Source organism: Mytilus californianus, unplaced genomic scaffold, assembly GCF_021869535.1.
Source record: "Mytilus californianus isolate M0D057914Y unplaced genomic scaffold, xbMytCali1.0.p SCAF_8, whole genome shotgun sequence".
Lineage (NCBI taxonomy): Eukaryota > Metazoa > Mollusca > Bivalvia > Mytilida > Mytilidae > Mytilus > Mytilus californianus.
The window spans coordinates 32,061,601-32,073,046 of NW_026262734.1; positions in this window are offsets into that span (position 1 = coordinate 32,061,601).

An 11,446-nucleotide genomic window follows, 5' to 3' on the forward strand; every position below is an offset into this window, starting at 1 on the left:
AATACATTTTGTTCATTGTTTATCATCTCATCAAACCCTTTGAATGTAAAAGATAATTTTCGAAAAGTATTTTAAAATTTAAAATGTAGACTTATACAGATAAAAACGATTAAAGCTACTACTAGTAATAAACAAAATACTGGTGAAACGAAAGAAGGATAATTCAATTAATTTTAAAAGGAATGAAAGCTAAAAAGGTAGCCTTATGCGACTGATAATCAAATCTAAATTGCCATTATGAACACGACATGTTTAACTAGTAGAACAGGGACTGCTCATTTTTCATGAACTGGGAATTAACCATCGGTGTTTGCCGGGATTCTTGTAGCTTAACTTCAGTGCTCTGTTGGTAATTTTGAGGACTGTTGTTTGTCTTTTAGTTTAATTTTCTTTTGGAGTTGTCTGTTTTCCTCGACTTATGGGTTTTTATTGCCCCTTTGAGACGTTTTCCTCCTTTGTACGAAATTATTATTTGATATTGAATATTCAAAATTATCAAAACAATACGTCTCAAAAGCAAAAAACCTATAAAATGTTGGGATCGAAGCCATTATCTCTCCCATTCTACCGTTTAAAGAACAACATTTGAGATTGGATAGAAAGGGAAGCATATTTCCGGCACATATGACTATCTTTGAGTTACGAGTGTCTTATCAAATTATTAGAAATACATGAACGCTCGGATAATCCCAGGTACAAAAATGTAACTTTTGATAAGGTTGAGATCTTGGGAATTCATAAGTCCTTCATGGACCCATTGAATATGACTTTTAACGTGAATCTGTATTTGTGCATCCACCAATCGGTTTTTGGCTTTTGGCGTTCCTAACGCTGATGAGTCTATATACTTTATTCTCTAAAACCAATTAAAAAAGGTACAGAGAAGGAAACATAATAATTATAATACAATGATTAAGGTGATACATGGAGTCAATTTATACAAAAGCAATACAAAAACAGAAAACAAATAACACAAAAATAGAAAAATAGAAAAAAAAACAACACACAAAAATAAACATAAGAAACAAACAAGAAACAAAAAGAAACACATAAATATGATATTAATAAAAATTAAAAGATAGAAATAGATTCTTAATAAAACGGATGGATCCAGATGTATGATTCGGACACATGAGCTTTTTATAATGTTGTTGTCATTTTATTTATATTTTACTTAATTTGTACTTAATTGGGAAAGTGTATACTAAATTATGTTTTACTATACTGTATGTACTATCACTAACTAAAAAACCTTTTTTTGCTGGCGTCTTTATAAGATTTATTTGTATGTTTGTTCAATTTTTTAAAAATAAGTTGTGTTTGTATGTCTGTGATGTTTGTTTACTTAGTTTTGGCTGCTGGATCCCAATTATTGGGAAAATGTATATGGATTTATGTTTTACACTACTGGATGTACTGTCAACTATAAAAACCTTTTTTTGTAAGAGTCTTTGTCAGAATTATTTGTATATTTGTATGAATGTTTAGATCAGTTGTGTTTGTATGTCTGTGATGTATACAGTTTTAGCTAAGTTTTTCCCAATTATTGTCTCGTTTACCAATTATAATAGAATACAAAGGATATGGGGACACAAAATTCAGCATATGCACAGAAAAAAATACACAAAAACAAAGGTACAGCGCTTTTATTGTTGTTCTTCATCTCAAAGTCACAATGATGTCTATTTGGGATGCTCACCCAATTCTGTCAATATAACCGAACTATATACTACTGTCGTACATGTTGGAGGTTTATCTATATAAAGTTATCTATTAAACAAGGTTTAACCCCCTGTTTTCTTCATATAATGAATGTACTGAGTCAAGAATATGATAGTTGTTTTCCATTCGTTCCTTTGGTTGATATAGTCGAGCCTTAGATTTGTCAGGTTTAATTGACTTCCCCCTTTTTTGAATTTACCTTGAAGTAGTTTTTTTTCAATTTTTTTTTTTACTTTTTCACACGTAATAACATCTTTTGCTGTGGTCATACTTCGATATTATTCTCTTTTGAATGCTAATACCATTCCGTCCTATTCGCTGTCTTTTGTTGTTTACACAACAAATGCACACTTTCGAAGAAACCAACAATTGTTTAGCTAACCGGCGTTCAAACTACGCAATAAAATACTCCAAATGATTGTTTCTTCAAAATTCACTGTTTAATTTAATCAGGTGTGAATATCAAGGTCACTATCATATTCTTTATTTTCTTTGTTCGACTTTCAAATGTTGAATTAAACAAAAATACCTCATCAGCATTCAATTTCACGAAACTTTGTTAAAACTGAAAAACGAATAACCAATGACTAATTCGTAAATAAACTTGATATCTTATCTTTTCATACCCCCTTCCCCTAAAAAAAGAGGAAGAGAGAAAAGATACTGATAACAATCAGGTATGTAATTCTGCTTACATTTGTACATTGCAATGCCTAATAAATTAACAGTTGCTTGTATGACAAACATTTTTCTTTTTATTGGATCTTTAAAAAAGAAAAGGATAAGAATTATTTTTTTCTGACATCTTATACATTCACCATTTTAAAGACGACAGTATTGATTTGACCAACAATAAAACTTGATTTTACTTTTTACGCAATTGAAAGGATGTTCTTTCATATACCCCAGTTAGAAGTTTGACGAATATGTTGATCCCATCTTTCTATGGTCTTGATAAAAAGGATACCACAAATACAGGGAGGTCTGTTTCATATTTTTAATTCTCCTAACAAAACGAGGGTCATTAGAGATCTAAACTTAACAGCAAAAAAAAAAAAAAAAACCAAAGTAAACAAAGGAGGATCAAATGCGATTACTCCGTTCTATTGAGAACTAGTTTTATGAAACAAATTAAAAAAAAAGCATATGGGGAAGGTAAATATCTCTCACATACACTTTTCGAAAAACGAGATTTGAGAACTTTCCATTTATGATATAAGTACTTATAGCAGCATTCCAACAGCGCCTGTATAAGAAGTTTATATCTCCCGTTGATACGATATTCCAGAGTTTGCATCGCCTATCATGATTTCCTTGATAGAGAGTTACTGCTTACAAGAAATATATTAAATAAAGTCATCCCCTTCGAAAATTTTACGGACGCCATAACGAGTTGTTGACCGTCATGGACTATCACAGGTGATAACGGATGTTCCAATTGTCGTTATCACAATCCCGTCCTCTTTTCCTCGAATGTGACATCACCGAATTAGACTTATCACCAAATTTGCACTTACATGAGCAACACGACGGGTGCAAAAGTGGAGCAGGTTTCTGCTTACCCTTCCGGAGCACTTAAGATCGGCCCAGATTTTTGATGGGGCTCTTTTTGTTCTGTCTCTAGTTTTGTAGACTCTTGTTTGTCGTTTGGTCGTTTTCAGTTTTTTCCTCAAAATGCGAACCATCATCGAATTTATTCTTTTCTTGAGCATCATGATAGGTGACACTAGAAGAGTAGAATTGTTCACATCCTTCAGGAGAACATTTGTTAACCAAATAAACTCATTATAGATACCAGGATTAGAATTTTGTACGCCAGATTGAGTTTTGTCTACAAAAGACTCATAAGTGTTCGAACAAAAAAATAAAAAGGCCAAATAGAATACGAACTCAAAGACAAGCCCTGTGGGTTTATTACTGAAAATAAATCTTGAACCATAAAACCGTTTAAAAAACTAAGGTGGTAAGCACTGCATTACTCTAAATGTTTTATTTTTTTATTAAATGTTTACGTCTGATAACATCCCTAGTACTTAATTCAATTAATATCGACTTGGATATTTCCCTTTGTAACTTTTCCAAAACATTTTTTATAGTGATGTGTATCATTGGTTTCCAATTGGTTTTTATAGTTTATTCTTATGTTTTGCAGTTACATCACCTTCCCAGGTTAAGAAGAGAGTGAGCGCTCACAGACTTGTTTATTCCGATACATTCGGTATTGTCTTTCCAAGACATGAGCGTGAAATTCAGTTGATTTTCTCTTTAGAATTGTTTCATAATTTATCATGCTTGGGCCTATTATAAATAAATATGAGTTTTGCTTATTTTTACAGGCTGAACGTTTGTTTACATCCTCGTCCTTTGGTATCTGGTGGACAGTTCATTTGTTGGCAAACATACCACGTCACGTTATTTTTAACAACAGCTTCTTAGAAACCGTCTCAAACATAAAGAAAGAACAAAACAATATCAAATGAAACTAGGGTTTTCATCTACTTATTTTGATTATTTGGTACTCATCTGAAATCCAAGCTGGTCAAAACTATGAAACATAGTTTAATATAAAATGATATTAGAAATACTTTAAAAACCATTACCAAATCTTAAACACACGATACTAGGCTACCCAAATCTTAAACACACGATATTAACCTGCTCCTAAAAACATTTTGAGTTTTTGTTTCCAATCTGAATTTCAAGGTCGGCGTTTCGTGGAACCAAATGTAACATAGAACTCAAAGAGAAATACATACACATAGTGTCGTCTCAAAATCGGTATCTAACATTTAAACCAAATGATATACAAATGATACTAGAGTTGTGAACACCATACTATGTATATATTGTAGTTAGCCAACAAATTCAATTAAAACGCAATCTGATAGTCTTGCTTTAAGCTAGGGGTAACAAATAAGACAAGGGGATTATACCACCATAATATTACTTTTCATATCATGCCAAATTAGGCAACAGTAGTTAACTTTTCAAATATCCTTAACCTATTTAGAAGACAAATCAAGGTAACAAAAACAAACCTTAGGGAATCGCATGAACTCCAAAATGTGCAATACCACGTCGACAGGATAAAAGAGAGGCGAAAGATACAAAAGGGGTATTCAAACTCACTAGTCTAAAAAAACTGACAATACCATGGCAACAAACGAAAAGAGACCAAAAGACAAACAGCCATAAACAAAACACATATAAAACCATAGATTAAGCCCCACACAAAAAGCTGGAGTCTCTGGTGCTCCCGAAGGGTAAGTAGTTCCTACTCCACATATGGCACGCGTCGTGTTGCTGATTTACGTACAACCCCGGTGATACGTCTAATTCGGTAACTCACATTCGAGGAAAAGAGGACGTGGTTGTGGTTACGATAAGTCGAACATATCCGTTGTAATCTGTGAAATAGATATTCCATAATGATCCAGTAACTCGTTATAGTGTCCGTAAAATATTCGAAGGGATGATTTGAACTTCACCACTTGGAGCACTTGGTTTGAAAGCTCCCTTTTAAGCAGCAAACCCTCAATCAAGGAAATCATGATAGGAAATGCAAGCTCTGGAATATAGTTTCAACGTGGAGATATATACCTCATATGCAGGCGGTGCTAGAATGTTGCTACACAGCTACTCAAAAATTAAAAATTCACAATTGGGAAGCTGAAATTATCTCTCATATCGTAAAGTTTTGTTTTCAACCGATCTTCATTCTCAATTTTTAGAAGTAAGTCAAGATATGATACAGACTAAACTGTTTAAGTTGTATACGTCAACATAGTCACCAAACTTTGAATAATTAAGCGAGAGACATCATCGATATAGCGAAAAGTGAAGTTAAAGGACGATGCTAGCTTCTTTTCATTTTCTACCAAGCTCCTGTCTGAATTGAGCCTACTATGAATAAAATAACAAATCAGAAGAAAAGGGGCACAGTTGGTTCCTATGGTAATGTTGATATTTTGTTGAAAAAGCGTAAGCGTCTGCCTCTATGCATGCGTCACCCGCTATGCGGAAAATCCAAAATAAAACGAAGCAGTTTTCTGGAATTACTTTCGTCAGGAACGCTCAAAACCAAATAATTAAAAGCAAAGGATGTAAATGAACCAACGCATGTGGTGAGCAATATGACTTAAAGACAAAAATAATAGCTAAATACATCTAAGGTCAACAAAGCCTGAGCGAGTTGTAACCGTAGTTTTTAAATAATTTATAAATCGAAGCACTGACTACTGATCTGATGATTTCTCGGGAACTAATGGTCCACCAGTAGCGACCTAGAGCTATAAAAAGTTGATACATAGGAAACGCTTTTCAGGAGTTATCTTCATCAGGACCATATATTTGAAAGCCAAGTATGTATAAGAATCCACACCCAGTTAAAGTATCTAAAGATGTAAGACTACGAATACGTGTCTCTAGTAATTTTAGACACATACATATCGTGTCGGTCAATCAATACGCGATGGTGCCCGTAAACTTTTGTAGTGTTGATTTCAGTTTGTATTCCTTATAACTATGTTGAAGCAGTTTTTGTGTAAGGAGCAAACCCCTGCTAATGAAGTCTGTATAGTGTGATCATGCACGAGCGTAACGTATGTATCAATTGAGATATACAAACGCTATACGATGGCATAGAGGGTATGTTACTGCCAAAAAATAGGAAGTTGACAATTGGAAAGTTGAAATCACTACGCTTGGCATAGAATCTAGTTTTTGTCGTCTTCTATCTGTGTAAATATGCAGGAAAAGATTACGATATATAGCAGACCTTCTAGTTTCGGTAGTATCCTAAATCCCAAATGTTAGCTGTGACATACGAATGCAAACACGCACTGAAAAGTGCGTTATTGAGTGTCAGGGCATCATTAATATATCTGAAAATGAAGTTGATGAACTTTGCAAGATACTTTTACCTTTGTCTTTGCGAAGGTTTTATAAATTCTGCTTCATATGAGTACAAAAACATTACGGCTAATAGAGGTACACAATAACTTCCCATTAGGACACCGGTTGCCTTTTGAAATATCAACCAACCAAAATACAGTATAACAGTCCGAATGTACCATGACTACAGTCCACCAACACTAACCTTACAATCACTATCAACACTGATTGTAGTCCGTCACATGAAAACAATAAAACACAATATTCTTTTATGTTTTAGCTGCAAGGATAAGTTTAAATTTGCAATAGTTCAAATAAGGTCAACGCTTTGTTTTAATGTTGCCTTTAGTATTCAGCCAATGGAAAGTAGTCAGAAACCAAAGTAACTGTAATGTAACAGTTTAGAAAAATTTATCCGTTTTTGTAATGAACTCTAACTTTAAAATTACTTTGGTTCGAATTATATTACACATGATTTCTTTAATTATTTATAATTGATTACTTCTATTTGTATTTTTATTGAAGCATAAAAGAGTTGACCGAGGCGCGAATGTCACGTGATTGCTGTCTGCTAATCAAAATGCAGTTATCCGTATAAAAAATATAATTAATATAAAATAATGTATTTCGGGACTCTTAAACATATTAAAGAATTGAATGCTTTTTTTTGTAAATTTATTGGGATGTAAAAGCGTTGACCGAAGTACATTCAAAAAATGTGCGCACGGTCAACGCTTTTACAACCCTATAAAATCACTAATAGAAGTATTCAATACTTATAATAACATTTCTTTTCTAGGATCATGAAAACACGATTTCTATCAACTTTTTCTTTTATTTACCTGTGCACTTTATTGTGGAAGCTCGTGTCATCATGAATGTTACGTTTCATTTTGAAATGAAGGTTAATTTCAGAATATCGCGAGATTGCTTTTAGCCAATCAAAATAACGTATTATAACGAAACATACATGTAATATAATTATTGATCTTTGAATATATAAGTAACTGAAATAGTCCATGCTTCTATCTTATTCTCTTAAGATACGAAAATACTAAGATACGAAAATACGGATAACAAAATGAAACTTAGAAAAAGACTCAATACCAAACTCGTTCAAAGGGTATCTATACGTCTCAATCTTCAAAATCGCTTATCTAAAAATACCACAATCGCTCACATTTTTAATAATAAAAATCGTGGTTACCCTTCTATCTATAAGTGTCAGCCAAAACATGACTCACATGTCCTCGTCTTTCCACCAACAATACGATAAGGTCCACGTTTAATGGTCGCACATTTTCCTTAAATTTTACAACTAATATCAATTGAAAAACTAACATTATCTATTTACTTACAAAACCTTTACTTACTTAGAAACAAACCGGGATGCGGTATTCAGTATGTAGGTGAAACCGGACGCTATTTATTTAAACGCAAGCAAGAACACCTTTATCGTTTTAAAAGACCCCATAAATTTAAAAGTATCATCTAAGCACAATCATTCTATTAAATATTTATCAGTTCAACCTTTAGAAGTAGTAAATAAGCAACCTTGGGAATCTCATTCAAAATTTGTACGATCACGGAAAATTGAATTAAATTGGATTAAAAAATTACAGACAGTCTATCCTCTAGGTCTTAATGATAATATCATGGGAATTGGTAATGTATCAAGAACTGATTCTGTTAACATTTTGGATTTAGTTTCTAAAACTGTTTGTAAAAACCGTCCTCATGGACGTAAAATAAATCGCAATCAGGGAAAATTTCATACGAAATATACAAATATTTCGGACTTATTACTATTTCAAAAAACAACGGCAGACATTATCTGTTAACCAAGTTCTGTTCTTTACCAGTAAATAAATTACATCAAATTTTGGAGGATTGCAACACAATTCCATATTGCAGTCCTAAGTATGAAATCGTCCAAATTATAATTGCATATTGTTATTCTAAACTGTTTCTCAAATTTGATCGCCATGAAGACCATAAAAAACATTTCATTAAAAACAAATATGTCAATAAAGGTTTTGTTTTTGTAAATATGCCGATATTTTTAATGATCATTTCGTAAAGGAACAAATTCCTGGTTATGTTGATAATACTGAGCGCCCTCTAAATTGTTATGTTGACAAAAAATCTACCCGGAAATATGTGTTTAATTATAGCGAGGTGTGTAAAGATGTTAATATCAGTGACATTACACCTACGTCATGAAATTGTAGTAATTCCAAATACATTTAAGTCCCCAGTTCCCATGTTATAACAGGAGACCTTAACATCGTCCAGGACCGTGAGTTGAAATCTTTTCTTAGTAAAGGACCTAAATATCACCCCCCCCCGTCAATAATTAATTGGAATGAGTGTCGTAAAATCATCCACGACTCATCCCGTACTTACTGTATGAAATGGGTAAAACGAGAAAAAGCTGACAAAAAATCCGTAGATTTTTTTTTAATTCAGTAATGAACATAGTTGAGATTCGTATTAAACATTTTAAAGAACATTTTACTCCTAACAACAAACATAATAGCCCTATTTCTCGTATCACACATAAGCTAAAAGAACTCGCCAAGGAATTTAATTTTGTCCCGGCTGATAAGGCTGCTAATAATATCATTATTGTTTCACGTAAATTCTATATTGAGGTTCTGCAAAAATAAATCACGAATTCACCAACATTCCAACTGACTCTATTTTCGGAAAATGATATATGTAACAAACATAAACTTTAAGCTACCGCTTTACAAGCAGAACCGAATATCATGAAAGTTCCAACTATGTACTGGCTTCCGAAGCTGCACAAAACACCTTACAAATATAGATTTGTTTCGTCTTCAAGCCATTGTTCAACTACTAAACTGTCTGTTCTACTTACTAGTACACTTGGTACAATCAAACACCTGGTAATAGATTGTTTAAATAATGTCATTAAGAAAAAAATCACATACCTAATTAAATGGGCATTTAAAAAGTCGGAGTGCGAATATATATGTTCAAACTCTTTTGGGTCATTTTTTTAGTAACAGCAAACAAAAGAACTGTGTCAATTGGACCTGCTTTGATACGATAACTGCCTCGAATTTTTACTAGATTACATTTTTGTTCGCTATGGAGATTCCGTATATCGTCAAGTTATCGGAAGTCCAATGGGGACTAACTGTGCATCACTTATTGCGGACCTGTTTCTTTATTGTTACGAGTTACAATTTATGACTAAAATCAGCAAAGACCCATCGAAACAACATCTGATTCAAATATTTAATAACACTTTTAGATATTTGGATGATATATTGGCTCTCAATAATGACGACTTCAGTATGTACACTTAGGAGATTTATCCTGCTGAACTGACTTTAGATAAAGCTAATACTAACAATGAATACTGTCCTTTCCTGGATCTTGATATCTATATCGTTATTGGGATCGTATTTGATTTTAACGAAAGAAATCTCGGTAGTACTGAAAAATTATTACACCAGTGTTTTTCGATACAAGAACATCATTCGTAAATATAAATCAATGTGCAGACATCTTATACGTTCATGTATTTAACATCCATCTTTTATGGTAATATTCTATACAAAGCACAAACATGTCGTCATTCACCTCAAAAGCTAAACAAATCTTTAAACAGACTTATTCAGAAGGGGTATAGTTACGATACTGTTGTCAAGTTATTAAAGATGGCATTTTTTGGAATTAATATTGATTCACTCATAGCAATCTGATTAAAATTCGGACCTATATACTCGCGTGCTCGTACATATGAGTACAACGAAATCAGAAAACTATATTTTAATTAGATTGCACTCATAGGGTCTGTGCGTCGGAAATAAACACATTTATTCTAAAACCAGTTATTGGCAAGATACGGGTCATGTTCTTCTCGTATATTTTATGATGGTATGATACTAAATCCGTTACGGGAGGGATTGTGCTTGATTTTCATATGATGAAGACATAATCTTTCAATCATTTTATTTGAGGTCTGGAGCTGGCATGCCAGTAACTGCTAGTAGTCCTTTGTTAATTTATATTCATCATTGTCATTTTGCTTAGTTTCTTCTGTTACCTTATCTAACACCGGACTCGGACTTCTTTTAAACTGAATTTTACTGTGCGTATCGCTGTGTGTTTTTTTTTATTTCACATTGGCTAGAGGTATAGGGGGAGGGTTGAGATCTCACAAAACATGTTTAAGCCCGCCGCATTTTTGCGCCTGTCCCAAGCCAGGAAACTCTGGCCTTTGTTAGTGTTGTATGTTTTTTTTTAAATTTTGGTTCATTTATGTTTAGAAATTTAGTATGACGTCCATTTTCTCTGAACTAGTATACATTATTTTAAGGTGCCAGCTGAAGCCCGCCTCCGGGTGAGGGATTTTCTTGCTGTGTTGAAGACCCATTGGTGGACTTCGGCTGTATTCTGCTCCTTGGTCGGGTTGTTGTCTCTTTGGCACATTCCCCGTTTCCATTCTCAAATGTATTCTCTCTTATCATTCTCTGAAGATAAACTTTTTTGTAGCATATTCAAGTCAAATCGAATTCTCACAACAACCCTACAATCCTACAGTCACTAGATTGAAAATATTTATAAAAGAAACATCATTGGTTGCAAAAATGATTATCCATGAAAATAAATTGTCAACAATAGTTATAATCGAATTTTTTTCTTCAGTATTTTGTCTTGAATATTTACGATTCAAATATATTATATGTATTCAATATTATGTGTTATTTCAACGCAATAGAAGTAGTTTACCTGCTCGACAAGTATTAAAAAGTGATATTGTGATCATGTATATTGTAGTTAATATTATGTTTAT